A 15,591-nucleotide genomic window follows, 5' to 3' on the forward strand; every position below is an offset into this window, starting at 1 on the left:
AGACTGCAGCACACAGTGAAGGGACACTTCCCTCTATTGTGTGTGAGGAGCTCTGTGACTTCAATTCTTAGGTCTGTGTTTTATTATGTTTTGAGTTCAAGAGCCTGACTTTATTTTTTTTCACATAGAAATCCAGTTTAACCAGAACCATTTATGAAGAAATTCCTAAGGGTAGCCCCATATCCTACAGTAAAGACCAAAGTAGGATGTGCTAGCACTGAACTGGAATCTGTAAACACGATGGGACTCTCTGCTCACAGGGTCAGGTTTGTCATGTGCTATACTGATTCACCAAGGGCAAGGTGGCCATGGAACCACTGGGGGCACACTGAGGGTCAAGAGATCCAGGGAGATAGCCAGTGTTTTCAAGATCACCATTTCAAGGTTCGTTTTCTATCTGCCACACTCTTGGATGTGAAACAATTTTAATCATGTGCATTTATGTTCTCAATTGTTTCTTTTTTTGTGTGTTTCTACTTGTTTTTGTTAAATTTTCTCAACTCAATTCTAGTTTTAGTGAAAAGTAGAATCCAACTGCTTTAAAGAGTAAAGCTGCAGGAGAACTTTAATTTTCCCAAGAGTCACAAATACTCTCCTTGTTCATCTAGATAGTTCCTCTGTATTTAGTGCTCAGACATTTGTTCTTCATAAATCAACCTTTTTTAAAAAACAAAATTATGGGTATTTGAGATTAAAACCAAGAGCACATTATCATCGAGCCACACCCCACCCATTGTCACTTTATATTTAGACCTCGTTTCACTAAGTTGTCCAGGATATCCTTGAAGTTGGAATCTTGCTGCTTTGCTCTCCCAGGTGGCTGGGTACAGGTGTGTGCCACTGCACCTGGCATGAGCCAACCTGCATGTGAGATTCCTACCTGACATCCAGGATTTGCACTCCTGCCCTTTGTGTCCATAGCCAAGGACTTACTCAGGACTGCTCAGTGGATCCTGCTCTCGATGCTAGCTATTAGGAGATGGCTGTGGATGGAGAGTCCACTCCCTGTGTTCCATCAAGCCATGGTTGTATGAGGAAGATGAGCTCCCGTCATAACAGAGTGTGATGGAATAACACTGATTAGTCAGTACCCTCTGTGTGGACATGTTACCGTGAAGCCACAAAGAAGAGCCCTTCACCATTGTTTATAGAGAAGTAAGACCCCAAGCATGTCAGGGAACAATGAAGCATGAGACTTGGTGTCATTTATAGTGATTTGAAGTGTGGGTAGGTGAAATAGGTAAAATAAAATCACAAAATTTTAATGGCTTATTCAAATATCATAATGGCAAAACAATGCCAATTTTTTTTGGTTGTAATCTAAGAAAAATACAATGAGATTTCTTCACTTAATTAAGAACCAGAACCTCTTGTGGACCACTGAAGTCAGGACCACAGCCCAGGCAGTGAAGAGGCTATAACAATTCAGCGTGTTTAAAAAGTCATGAATTGTGAAGAGGGGATCCAACATGGCGGCCGGCGAGGAAGCAGCACTTTCAATATCTCCACATTAATGGGATCAGAAAGACCCATTAAAACAGCTACGTTCTACCTACTGAGGAACTTCTAGCAAAATTCTGTTGAAAGGAGACCTGCCGGGAATTAGTAATTTTATTAGAGTTGACAGTTTGCCCCAGACAAGTGAATCTTTGCCTGCCACATGGGCACAGAGGTCCAATCCCGCGGTCCCCGCCCGACCCGGCAAACGGCACCCGCCATCCTGGCTCTCCTGGTGCCCAGGTTTCTCTCTGGGAACAGCCACCCCGCCTGCCCAGCTCTTAGCCACGGGCCGCAGCTCCCTGGCTCTACAAGCGGCCCCCGGAGGCCCGGGTCAGCGAGAAGGGTCCCCGCCTGGCCGGCAGACAGCTCCTGCCATCCCGGCTCTCCTGGTGCCCCGCTCTCACTCTGCGAACAGCCACCCCGCCTGCCCAGCTCTTAGCCACGGGCCGCAGCTGCCTGGCTCTACAAGTGGCCCCCGGAGGCCTGGCTCAGCGAGAAGAGTCCCTGCCCGGCCGGCAGACAGCTCCCGCCATCCCGTCTCTCCTGGCGGCCCTGCCCGCTCTGCAAACGACCACCATGCCCGCCCGGCTCTTGGCCACATGGGCGCCGCCTGCCCGGCTCTGCAGGCGGCCCCCAGCGGCCCAGCGCAGTGAGAAGGGTCCCCGCCTGGCCCGGCAGATGGCCCGGCAGATGGCCCGCGCCCTCCCGGCTCTGCTAACATCCCCACCCACTGTGCAAACGCCCCCCCCCCAGACGACGTGAAGGGAATCTAACCAAGCCTTTATGAAATAATGAACTGGGAACTAAAACCAGAGATTGTGTCAGACCAGAGACAAGCCAGTTCCACCCCTCCCTTTGGACACTCCGGCAAGGAGCCAGGGGCCTGCCATAGCAGAGAGGGGAAGTCACCAAATTTCAGCCAAAGAGACTCCTTCCCAGCGGAATCTACTTTAGCAGGTGTGTGACTCCCACCCACATCAGATACAAACAACCGGGAAACTTCGAAATCTCTCCGTAGGCGTGACCCTAAGAACCAAAGGACGCTCGACCCCCAACTCCCCCGAATGCCAGTGATGTGGGCGTGACTGTAGGGGCAGAGGGAAGCAGAGAAGACTCCCAACCCCTAACCCCCCCAACCGGGCGTGACGGTAGGCTTGGAGGGAAATAGAGGACACTCCAGACGCCCAACTCTTTCTACCGCCAGTGGAGTGGTCATGATTGTAGGGGCTGAGGGAAGCAGAGGGGATCCTTGGCTCCCAACTCCCATTACCACCAGCGGCGACACCAATGGTCTTAGCCGCCAGATTCCGAAGGTGTGCCCACCAAAGGGGTCCGGAAAAATTAAACTATTGATTCCCAGACCACAGCTCCACAGCACTGGGGCTTAGATGAGTGACAGAGAGAGTGCTCAGTCATTAGGGAAATAGAGCACTTGGTGGGGCTGAAAGTGTAACCAAATCCTTGGGGAACTGCCTCCAGTGAGCAGGACCTGGCTGTCTTGCAGGAGAAAGGGGAGGAGGGGCCGTAGAAGTGAAACAGCTCTGGACCAACAGGATTGAGAGACTCCCAGGAGCCACCTTACAGGGATTGCTGTTTACACATTGAGGGCAAATCTCAGCCTGGAGGGCTCAGCTTTGCCTACGGGAAGAGAAAAAAATGGATCTCTAAGACCTAATTTTATTTCTTGTTTCATTTTATTTTTTCTCTTCCTTTTTCCCTCTTTCTCTCCCCTTCAAGTTTTATTGTTCTTTCCATTCTCCTCTATACTATTTATCTCCCTCTCCTTCTTTCTTTTCATGAGCACCTTCTTCCCCTCCCCCACCAACTTTCATCCCAAGCATTACGTCCTCCATTTCGTGTAACTGTCTAAATGCAAATAGGTGAATGTTTCGAGGCCGTCTATAGTGCTCCTAAATACATAGCTGCTACCAACACCCTGATCCAATCGACGGTTAATACCCGCCTTCAGTAGAGCAATCTTCTAAAGTAGCCTAGACATACTAACCCTTATGCCTGCATAGCACCTAACCTAAAGTCCTAAGAACAAAAAACAAACCACTATATGCATACAAAATCAGGAAGCCCTTTATAATTTGAATGAATCAGCTCTAAGTACAATAAAGCCCAACATCTATAGGAATAATCTCCCACCACAAAGGAGAGACAACAGAGATAAACAAAGCCAAAACAAATGTATAGGAGAAAGAAGTTACAAAGCAGTCAAACAGAGCTGGAAAGTAACGTGAACAACATGAAAAAACAAGGGAAAAAAGGATTACAGATAATGCAAGACAACTTAAATCTACAGGAGGACCTAGAAGCATCAGAAACATGGAGAAGGAAAGAAATCAAGGCATACCTAACTCAGATGGAATGGAATTTTAGAGAAGACATGAGAAAGCAAGTCCAAGAATTGAAAGTATATTTCGAAAACGAACTAAACAAACAAATTCAAACTGCAAAGAATGAGTTTACCAGGAGATAGAAATCTTTAAAAAAACCAAACAGTAATTTTAGAAATGCAAGAAACCATAAACCAGATTAAAAACGCTAACGAGAATATTACAAATAGACTAGATCAAGTAGAAGTCAGAACATCAGATAATAAAGACAAAGTTTATCAACTTGAAAAGAGTATAGTCAACACTGAAAAGATGCTTAAATCTCATGAGCAATCTATCCAAGAGGTATGGGATCTCATCAAAAAACCAAATTTGAGAGTCATTGGGATAGAAGAAGGCACAGAGGTTCAAACCAAAGGAATGCACAACCTATTAAATGAAATAATCCTAGAAAACTTCCCAGAGATGAAAGATGGAATGGATTGCCAAATCCTGGAAGCCTACAGGACCCCAAACATCCAAAACTGTAATACACCAACTCCAAGACATATAATTATGAAGATAGCCAACATACAGAATAAGGAGAGAATATTAAAAGCTACGAGGGAAAGGAGGCAGATTACATTCAGGGGTAAACAAATTAGGTTAACGGCTGATTTTTCATCACAGACTTTGAAAGCGAGAAGATCCTGGAACAATGTATTTCAAACGCTGAAAAATAATGGTCTACAACCAAGAATACTGTATCCAGCAAAATTAAGCTTCAGATTTGACAATGAAATTAAAATCTTTCACAATAAACAAAAGCTAAAAGAAAACCAGCACTGCAAAGCATTTTGGGCAAAATTCTACAAGAAGAGGAATGGAAAAATAGTGCCCAAAACCAACAGCGTGAGGTATCTCAGTAAAGGGGGAGGAAAACAACCAAAAAGTAAAAACTAGCCAAACTAAATAAATAAATAAACATGACTGGAAGTACAAATCATATTTCAATTGTAACCTTAAATGTTAATGGACTAAACTCACCAATCAAGAGACACAGGCTAGTAACCTGGATCAAAAAAACAAACCCAACAATATGCTGCCTTCAGGAGACTCATATGATAGGAAAAGACATACACAGGCTGAAGGTGAAAGTTTGGGAAAAATTATACCACTCACATGGCCCTCGGAAGCAAGCAGGAGTGGCCATACTCATATCGAATAAAATCAACTTCAAACCTAAGTTAATCAAAAGGGATAAAGAAGGACACTATATCCTGTTAAAAGGAACTATCCACCAACAAGACATAACAATTATCAATTTATATGCACCAAATAATGGTGCAGCAACGTTCATAAAACAAACTCTCCTCAAGTTCAAGAGTCAAATTGACCACAACACAATAATTACGGGTGACTTCAACACACCACTCTCATCATTAGACAGATCCTCCAGACAAATGCTGAATAAAGAAACTGTAGAACTCAATGACACAATCAATAACCTAGACTTAACTGACATATATAGAATATATCAACCATCATCAAGTGGATACACGTTCTTCTCCCCAGCACATGGATCTTACTCAAAGATAGATCATATATTATGCCATAGGGCAACTCTTAGTAAATATAAAGGTGTGGAGATAATACCATGCACATATCTGATCATAATGGACTGAAACAGGAAATCCATGATAAAAGAAAGAAGGAAAAATCCTGCATCACATGGAAAATAAACAATATGTTACTGAATGATCAATGGGTTACCGAAGACATAAAGGAGGAAACCAAAAACATTCTTAGAGATAAATGACAATTCAGACACAACATACCGGAATTTATGGGACACAATGAAAGCAGTTTTAAGAGGGAAATTCATTTCCTGGAGTTCATTCCTCAAAAAAAGAAAAAACCAACAAATAAACAAACTCACACTACATCTCAAAACCCTAGGAAAGGAAGAACAAAACAACAGCAAATGTAGCAGAAGACAAGAAATAATTAAAATCAGAGCGGAAATCAACGAAATTGAAACAAAAAAAAAAACATTGAAAAAACTGATAAAACTAAAAGTTGGTTCTTTGAAAGAATAAATAAGATCGACAGACCCTTAGCCATGCTAACGAAGAGAAGAAGAGAGAAAACTCAAATTACTAACATACGGGATGAAAAAAAAAAGTCACAACAGACACTACAGAAATACAGAAGATAATTAGAAAGTATTTTGAAACCCTATATTCCAATAAAATAGAAGACAGTGAAGACATCGATCAATTTTTTAAGTCACATGAGCTGCCCAGATTGAGTCAGGAAGACACACACAATTTAAACAGACCAATAACAAAGGAAGAAATAGAAGAAGCCATCAAAAGACTACCAACCAAGAAAAGCCCTGGACCAGATGGGTATACAGTGGAGTTTTACAAAACCTTCAAAGAAGAATTAATACCAATACTTTTCAAGCTCTTTCAAGAAATAGAAAAAGAAGGAGCCCTTCCAAATTCATTCTATGAGGCCAACATCACCCTGATCCCCAAACCAGACAAAGACACTTCAAAGAAAGAAAACTACAGACCAATATCTCTAATGAACATAGATGCAAAAATCCTCAATAAAATCCTGGCAAATCGAATACAAAAGCATATCAAAAAAATTGTGCAACATGATCAAGTAGGATTCATCCCTGGGATGCAAGTTTGGTTCAATATACGGAAATCAATAAATATTATTCACCACATCAATAGACTTAAAAATAAGAACCATATGATCATCTCGATAGATGCAGAAAAAGCATTCGACAAAGTACAGCATCCTTTTATGTTCAAAAAACTAGAAAAACTGGGGATAACAGGAACTTACCTCAACATTGTAAAAGCTATATATGCTAAGCCTCAGGCTAGCATCATTCTAAATGGAGAAAAACTGAAGGCATTCCCCCTAAAATCTGGAACAAGACAGGGATGCCCTCTCTCACCACTTCTATTTAATTTAGTCCTTGAAATACTAGCCAGAGCAATTAGACAGACAAAAGAAATTAAAGGCATAAAAATAGGAAAAGAAGAACTTAAAATATCACTATTGGCGGAAAATATGATCCTATACCTAGAAGACCCAAAAGGGTCTACAAAGAAACTACTAGAACTAATAAATGAATTCAGCAAAGTGGCAGGATATAAAATCAACATGCATAAATCAAAGGCATTTCTGTATATCAGCGACAAAACTTCTGAAATGGAAATGAGGAAAACCACCCCATTCACAATATTCTCAAAAACAATAAAATACTTGGGAATCAACCTAACAAAAGAGGTGAAAGATTTATACAATGAAAACTACAGAAACCTAAAGAGAGAGATAGAAGAAAATCTTAGAAGATGGAAAAAAGTACCCTGTTCATGGATAGGCAGAACCAACATCATCAAAATGGCAATATTACCCAAAGTTCTCTACAGGTTCAACGCAATGCCAATCAAAATCCCAACGGCATTTCTTGTAGAAATAGATAAAGCAATCATGAAATTCATATGGAAAAACAAAAGACCCAGAATAGCAAAAGCAATTCTAAGCAGGAAGTGTGAATCTGGAGGTATAGCGGTACCAGATTTCAAACTATATTACAGAGCAATAGTAACAAAAACAGCATGGTACTGGTAACAAAACAGGCGGGTGGACCAATGGTACAGAATAGAGGACACAGAGACCAATCCACAAAATTACAACTATCTTATATTTGATAAAGGCGCTAAAAGCATGCAATGGAGAAAGGAGAGCATCTTCAACAAATGGTGCTGGGAAAACTGGAAATCCATATGCAACAAAATGAAGCTGAACCCCTTTCTCTCGCCATGCACAAAAGTTAATTCAAAATGGATCAAGGAGCTAGATATCAAATCAGAGACTCTGCACCTGATAGAAGAAAAAGTTGGCTCCGATCTACATATTGTGGGGTCGGGCTCCAAATTCCTTAATAGGTTGCCCATAGCCCAAGAGTTAAATACAAGAATAAACAAATGGGACTTACTCAAACTAAAAAGTTTTTTCTCAGCAAGAGAAACAATAAGAGAGGTAAACAGGGAACCTACATCCTGGGAACAAATTTTTACTCCTCACACTTCAGATAGAGCCCTAATATCCAGAATATACAAAGAACTCAAAAAACTAAACAATAAGATAACAAACAATCCTATCAACAAATGGGCCAAGGACCTGAAGAGACACTTCTCAGAGGAGGACATATGCTGCAGCCTGGCTGGCTGGGCAAAATAACCCGGGGATGACGAACTACTTGTGTAGATTGATGCAGCAGGAATAGGAGCCGTTTATTGTAGGATCTGACCGATATTTATACATTTTACACAGCTTATCTAATTAGCATAAAATAGATACACCAGTCAACCAATCAGGAATCTCCACACTTAATGGCTCCCTTTTGTTACTTCACAAACCACTCCCTCTGGCATTTTGCCAGGCGCCTTGCAGACTTGTTTACAGACTCTAACATTTCTCTGGCAAAATACCAGGTGCCAATCTGACTTGTTTACAGACCTTAACATTTCCCCCTTTTGTTTAATTTAAATAAGGACCATAGTGTTTTTTACAGAAACACCATAAATAACCTGTTAGAAACAGAAAGGGAGGATACAAAATGTTACAATACCAAGCCAATTGATGGCTCCATGCAAGAAGCCCTTGGAAAAATTGTACCAGCAATGACACTGTTAGCAAAGATACCGAGTTACAATTTGTTGTAGATTACAGTTTGTTGTCTTAGTCCAGATAAAGCAGTGTCTCAATAGATTAACTCACAGTCCAGGTAAATCACAGTCCAGGTAAGTTCTGCAGGCAGCTAGCTTAAGTTGTAGCAGCAGAAACAGCAACAGCTCCGAAGTCTCGTTGGGTTCTCAGCCGAAGTTTCCTCCAGTTCTCAGCAACACTGTAAATTCTTTCACCTTTGTTTTCACCGGCACTGGGAGGAAGGCAGGAACTCCGGATGGCTGAAGAAAATCCTGTAGCATTCTACTAAGAAAACAACCTTCTGAACAATTTAGTACATTATCTCAAGGTTTTTTTTACATTTGAAATAAGCCTTAATAGTACTCATTACTCATCAGCCTCCAGGTGTGGGAGACCCATTGTAGTTACTGGCCTTGGAAATGATCAGACTTCAGGGACGCCAGTAGTGTCTTCCTCCCAGCTGTAGCGTCCTCGGGCAGCCCCAGACGGGGAGTGTCCAGACTCAAATTGCCACCGGGCACAGGGAGCAAAAGCTTGCAAGACTGTGCCTCTGGGTCAGGTCTAGATTTGGGCTCACAGTGGCATTCCGCTCCCCCGGGCAGGGGGGCGGGGAAGAGCCCACAACTGCCGCTTGGAAAATTCTTGTTGCGCCATGATCGGCTTGGGCAGGTGGCAGCCACCTTGTCGTTTCACGCACCCTGCGGTATCAAAAAGTATTCAGTAATAGCCTTTTGCTGCAACTTTTTTCCTGATAATCCTTCTTCTTTTGAACTTTCTTTTTCTTTCTTACTAGAGTTTCTGGGCTTTTATCAACACATGCCCTAACTATTCTTGGTTCCACTGGGGTGCCTCCTTCCCTTATCAATTTACTTCTCACCCCTTCCATATTTTCATCACAAAGACAATATAACATTTCAAGACAAAACAAGACACAAACATACCGTATTAATCTTCTCCATTTTCTTGAAATGGCCATTTTTCCTCTCGCCCTATCTGCCTAGGGACGAGCAGATTGCTCCCGTCCTATCTATGGACGGGCAGCTTTTTTCGTCACTTACCCCCGAGTGTCCCGGGACTCCCCGTACAGGCCACCATCTGCCGCAGCCTGGCTGGCTGGGCAAAATAACTGGGGGATGACGAACTACTTGTGTAGATTGATGCAGCAGGAATAGGAGCCGTTTATTGTAGGATCTGACTGATATTTATACATTTTACACAGCTTATCTAATTAGCATAAAATAGATACAGCAGTCAACCAATAAGGAATCTCCACACTTAATGGCTCGCTTTTGTTACTTCACAAACCACTGCCTCTGGCATTTTGCCAGGTGCCATCCAGACTTGTTTACAGACTCTAACATTTCTCTGGCAAAATACCAGGTGCCAATCTGACTTGTTTACAGACCTTAACAGACATACAATCAATCAATAAGTATATGAAAAAATGCTCACCATCTCTAGCAGAGAAATGCAAATCAAAACCACCCTAACATACCATCTCACTTCAGTAAGATTGGCAAGTAACAATAAGTGCTAGCGAGGATGTGGGGAAAAGGGTACACTTGTACATTGCTGGTGGGACTGCAACTTGGTGCGGCCAATATGGAAAGCAGTGTGGAGATTCCTAGGAAAGCTGGGAATGGAACCACCATTTGACCCAGCTATTGCCCTTCAAGGTCTATTCCCTGAGGACATTAAAAGAGCATACTATAGGGATACTGCCACATCAATGATCATAGCAGCACAATTCACAATAGCTAGACTTTGGAATAAACCTAGATGCCCTTCAATAGATGAATGGATTAAAAAACTGGCATCTATACACAATGGAGTATTACGCAGCACTAAAAAACGACAAAATCATGGATTTCGCAGGGAAATGGATGGCATTAGAGCAGATAATGCTAAGTGAAGTTAGCCAATCCTTAAAAAACAAATGCCAAATGTCTTCTTTGATATAAAGAGAGCAACTAAGATCAGAACAGGGAAGAAGAGCATGAGGAAATGATTAACATTAAACAGAGACGAGTGGGGTGGGAGAGAGGGAGAGAGAAGGGAAACTGGAAATGGAAGGAGAACCTCATTGTTACACAAAATTACATATAAGAGTTTGTGAGGGGAAAGGGGAAAATAAAAAAAAAGACAAGGGAGAGAATTAAACAACAGCAGATGGGGTAGAGAGGGAAGATGAGAGGGAAGGGGAGGAGGGATAGTAGGGGATAGGAAAGGTAGCAGAATGCAACAGTCATTAATATGGTATTATGTAAAAATGTGGATGTGTAACCGATGTGATTCTGCAACTTGTATTTGGGGTAAAAAATGGGAGTTCATAACCCACTTGAATTAAATGTATGGAAGATGATATGTCATGAGCTTTGAAATGTTTTGAACAACCAATAAAAAAATCAAGAAATATTTTGAAAAGAAAAAAAAATCATGAATTGTGCTCAAAATTTAATTCTTATTTATCTGTTAAAATGCAGTTAATAATTAGTAGGTTAGAGAATGAAGAGAGAAAAATGTGAATTCACTATCTTGCCTCCATTTGCATGGTTTCTCTCAAAACACACATCTACTCTTTGAAGTTTTATATTCTTGAGGAAATCTGCAAACTAGACAGATGCAATGATGTATATTATTCTATTCAATTTTAAATACTTTGCTCCACAAAGATTTCTCATTAGTCATACCTGCATGTTAGACATGACTCCACATCAACATGGTGTGGAAAGGCTGGTTCTTTCACCAGTTCAATGAACATCATCAAATTATGTGTATTGTTATATTCCACTTTAAATGCTATTATGGTGCATCACTTAATGAAATTGAGATATCAATGCATACGAACACAGTTTCAACTTGTTCACTCTTTCACGACTTTAATAAAATCACCTTGATTGGATGAATATCTATGATATATTATAAACTAGTAAAATAGATATGGATGTTTACTGGATATTGCCACTGGTTTTAAAAATAACACAGTGTAGTACAATATTTCCATGGTTTATGTTTTACGTGAGCAAGTATAACTGGAAGACTGCATCCTAGAAGGGAAATTCTTGGGTAAAAGGTGAATATGTAAGTAATATTTGTTACTTTCATATAAGTTTCCAAATTTGCTTTCATCTTTCTAGAAGAAGTGGTGATAGTAACAGAGCTATCTCACATCAGCCGCTACCTGATGGATGGCACAAGGAGAATAAAAGACAGCTGGGTCCTCCAGGTTCCTGTGACCTCTGTGACAGATGGGGACTGTCACCAGCTTTGTGGCATGAGAATGCACCACTGTATGACCTAGGTGCCTTTGCTTGATTTTGCATCACATACAGCAACACAAGACTGAGGATGATTCAAGCAGACTTACTTGAAAGGATCTATAAATTTGACATGTTCTCAAAGTCTTCCTTAGGAAGGACGCCTGCATTCCACCAGATGTCCATCTCTGTAAATTAGCACAAATGGACTGACAATTGCATAACCAAGAGTCAGAGTTTCTTGAGTGATTTCTGTTATGGAATCCTTGTGTAAGGAGAAATTTAGAAGTAAAGTCAGAAAGCAATCTGCCCAACAAAAGAAGAGAAAGCAGAGCATCAAGAGAAGAACACTTTGAGCAGCCTTCACCTCAGGGGGTGTTCTGTGGAGGAGCTTGGAGGTCTGAAGGTGGAGCACCTGCTGGTGGTGCTTGTGGAGGAGGGACACCATGTGGCCACTGGCCCTGCCCATGACACCCTGGAAGACAGCATCTCGAAGGACCATGAGAACAATAAAAAATCCATCTAATTATCCAGTTGTGAGTTTGAAAGTAACAGTAGTTGTCACTTCTAATAATTTGTGATGTGTTCATGCTGCTGATATTTTTGATGTAAAATGGTAAGTTCATGCTTATGAAGGAATTGAGTAACCAAAAGAAGAGGAACAAGGGAAGCAGGTGCCATGCAGACCTGGGCTGCAGCCTCCCCCACCTGGAGGCTCTGGGACTGATGGTGATGGCCTGGACCACTGTGAGGAGACTGGTGGTGCTGATGGACAGGCCCCAGGCCACCCTACCGAGGTAAACCACCATCTTACAGGCTATATCACCTATGAGGTCTCTAAATCCAAAACTGGATATTATCAATGGCATTAGTTTTGTAAGAAGAGTTATCATATTTGTAAAAGCCAAATGAATGAGAACGAGGCGTATAGATTTGACAGTGCTTCTAAAGACGCTCATGTAGTTCATAAGAACAAAGATGTTCCCCACAACTCCAAGTCCTATTAGAATCACAAAGATTATCCCCTTGACAAGATGCAAAATCATTTCTTACTTCATACCTTTCCTCATATTTTCAGCCTATTACCATCTTCCCAAACTACACAGCTCTGTATCACATTTGGGAGGCTCTTCTGAGTCATATAACTCACTTCTCTTTCACTCTGACAAAATAAAAAAGAGAATGTCAGAAGAGAAAATGGCATTATCCCAGATGGGTTTTACAATTATACTGTGAGTGTTCCTAAAAGGAAGTCCGTGCTTTCAAACATATGCATGACCCCCCACCTGAGAATAAAACCCAACAACTGCACAGGTACATCCATCCATCCTGGGGAAAACTCCCCAAGATAAACCTAAGAGAGAAGTTCCTTGCTGCATGGTATTAAACTAAACTCAAAGAAATTTTTGAAAGTGTAATGTCAAGCAAATTAATGCATTCATACTGGAATTCAATAAGAGACACTAGGATTCTGATTGCTGATTGTCACAGTAGGCACTCTCACACACAGACATGCAAAGAATGAGTTTGACTTACTCTATGGTCTAATGTTACATGTGAGGACAGACAGTTTCAGGTGGATGGAGACAGAATGCCTTCTCATTAAGCACCCTGCACTTAGGGATACAAAAACATAATGCAAGAGGAAAATTGTATCTTGGAAATCAAATAATACACCAGAAACTAGGCACAGAATATTATATAACCTAAGAATGCAGAGAGAGTCACAGCAGGACAACATGGAGTTTGAAGAAACTGAACATTTCTAAAAGCAGAAAAAGCTTCCAACTTTCTATCCTCAGGACCCACCACAGAGCTCTCTGCTGAACTCAGATCTTGCACACAGGGTCACAGTGGCTCCAGCATAGCTGAGGGGCACCTGCTGTAAAAGACCCCTTCATCTTCCTGGCCAAGGTCATACCTTTAAATACCAGAAGAAGAGGGAAGGTCCTAAGGCTCAGACCCTGTCAGCCACCCCCTTGCTCAGTCACAGAGAAAGACCTTGACTGCTGAGGGCATGTCACCTGGGCCTGTGAGCAAGTCAGATCCTAGGGTCCACTCACCTGGGTGGCTGTGCTACAGACAAGCTCTGGGTTGTCTTTTAGACAAGATGCAGCTTTCAAGGTCGCATTTGTACCTTCTGGGTTTGTGAAGTTTTTCCGTGCAATTAACTACCACAGAGGCTCCAGTGTTGAGAGCTGACACCTGTCAGGGAGAAGCTAACCCCTGTGGACACCAGTCCCTGCAGCATGGCTCTCCCTCTCCCTCCACAGTTACTAAGTTTGTGAGGCTCAGACCTCATCTCAGTTTTAATTGTAGCTTAATTATTTAACAAGAAGTTTTCATAATAAGAAAGTGAATCGCCAGCCAAGTCTCCGTATCTGAGTTTCCCATTTCTTGGCCCTCCCTGCACTTTTCCAAAGTCCCACAGCTGAAATAGATTGGTGCCCACTTCTGGGACACAGATGTCACTTTCCCTCATGTCCAAGGCCTACTCCATGCACAGGGATGTGGTACTTGAGGACCAGCACTGGGGACTCTGCCTTCAAAGCAAGTCTCAACCAGGCACCTTGGAAGAACATGAATCACTTTTCTCTACCTCTGTACATTGGCAGTTCAAGGATGTTGCTGTAAGTGGTTTCTTTGTTACTTCTATATTGAACAAAAACTTGAATTCAATAGCTAAATGCCCACATGGCCTCCCCCTCAAAAAATCAATGTGCCATCACAGAAATGCAAATCAAAATTACAGTGAGATTTCCCCTTACCCCGTTTAGAATGGCATTCATCAATCATACAAATACTGAGATAAGCCCCCCTGGGCCTGGCTCACAGTAGGCGGGATCCACCCTTTCATCTACAGGGCAGACAGCTGCCAGAGCCCAGCCTCTGGCACAGGACCGCCTCTTCCAAACAGCAGACTCCACGGGAGCTGAGGCCCAGCCCAGATCCACCCGCACTAGCCCTTGTGGGACCCAGGCTCACAGTAGGCCCAGGTCCACTCCTCCACCAGCAGGGCAGATACCTGCCAGAGCCTAGCCTCTGACACAGGACCACCCCTTCTGACCAGCCCAGATCCACCCACACTGGCCTGAGTGGGACCCAGGCACACAGTAGGCCCAGGTCCACCCCTCTACCGGCTGGCACCTGCAGCCAGTGGAGGGGCCAGCCAGTGGAGGGGTGCACCTGGGCACCCTCTGGCACAGGACCACTTCTTTGACCACCAGAGGGAGCCTAGGCCTAGCCCAGATTCATCCACATAAACTTGAGATTTGTGTAGGACCTATGTCCAGAATAGGTCTGAGTTTGGCTCTCCCCACCTGGGAGCCTGGGCCTAAATTATACAGGTGAAAGAAATTAAAGGGATACATATAGGAAAAGAAGAACTTAAATTAGCACTATTTGCTGATGATATGATTCTATACCTAGAAGACCCAAAAAAACTCCACCAGAAAACTTCTAGAACTAGTAAGTGAATTCAGCAAAGTAGCAGAATATAAAATCAACACCTATAAATCAAAAGCATTTCTGTATATCAGTGAAATATCCTCTGAGAAGGAAATGAAGAAAACTACCTCATTTACAATAACCTCAAAAAAAAAAAAAGATACTTGGGAATCAACTTAGTGAAAGAGGTCAAAGATCTACACAATGAAAACTGCAGAACCCTAAAGAAAGAAATTTGACAAGAAGAACTTAGAATATGGAAAGATCTACCTAGTTCTTGGATAGGCAGAATTAACATTATCAAAATGACCATATTCTGATCAAAA

The 15,591-nt window shown here is 42.2% G+C and overlaps 1 pseudogene; it reads right to left on the reverse strand.

Moving 5' to 3' along the window:
• Window positions 1–11,969: 11,969 nt before the first annotated feature.
• Window positions 11,970–12,864, reverse strand: LOC143402229 (putative vomeronasal receptor-like protein 4; annotated as a pseudogene).
• Between the last annotated feature and the right edge of the window lie 2,727 nt (window positions 12,865–15,591).

Source organism: Callospermophilus lateralis, chromosome 6, assembly GCF_048772815.1.
Source record: "Callospermophilus lateralis isolate mCalLat2 chromosome 6, mCalLat2.hap1, whole genome shotgun sequence".
In the NCBI taxonomy this organism is placed as follows: Eukaryota; Metazoa; Chordata; class Mammalia; order Rodentia; family Sciuridae; genus Callospermophilus; species Callospermophilus lateralis.